The sequence below is a fragment of the Etheostoma cragini genome, chromosome 15 (genome assembly GCF_013103735.1).
Source record: "Etheostoma cragini isolate CJK2018 chromosome 15, CSU_Ecrag_1.0, whole genome shotgun sequence".
Lineage (NCBI taxonomy): Eukaryota > Metazoa > Chordata > Actinopteri > Perciformes > Percidae > Etheostoma > Etheostoma cragini.
This window is the reverse complement of record NC_048421.1, coordinates 23481281-23482094: the sequence shown is the minus strand read 5'-3', so window position 1 is coordinate 23482094 and position 814 is coordinate 23481281.

Sequence of the window (814 nt, the reverse complement as noted above, 5' to 3'; positions counted from 1 at the left end):
AATGGCATATATTGTTAAACCCAATGGACGGCGTAGAATTTGCGCATTAGGTTTACATTGTATAAGATGTTTGAACTTACAAATTGGTGTAAAAATATCTACTCAGTTGTTTAATGTTCATTTGACAAGCAGTTACTTTCTCGTTCAACAAAATGTTTAAAAAGTGTTCAATTTACACACTAAAAACACATCATTACAACATGAGTTCCAGATTTATGCTGAACACAACCATTCTGTTCTGTTTTATCATAAAATCCCCACTATGTTTTGTGTTTTTTACCAATGTATTATGTTTTAGTACACATAATTAAGTTTTAACTAGTCCAAGCGACGTTAAATTTAAAGGTTGAGAACAACTTACATTTCTTTGTTTGTCCCACTTAAAATATTTGAATAGAAGTGATACATACAACTTGTGTTATGTTTATGTGATACATTAATATTTAGGGTTAAAATGGAATATATAGTTAAACTCAATGGACAGCATAGAGTTTGTGCATTAGGTTTACAGTTGTTGAATTTACCAATTGTAAAAATAGTTACTCAGTTTTTAAATTTGTATTTGACGAGAATTTACTTTACATTTTAGAATTTTAGAAAAATGTGGTCACACAACAGAAACAATAATTACAACATGAGTTGCAGTTATGCTAGGAATTTTGGATAATATTTTTAATTGTGGTCCTCTCAGACTTACAGCGGGTTACAGCAAGCCCAAGTACACTATGAGTAAATGTAAAGAAAAATTAATTCAAACTTCTTTTTTGCAAAAACATCAAAGCAGTAAATATACAGAAAACTTATCCCAGGAATA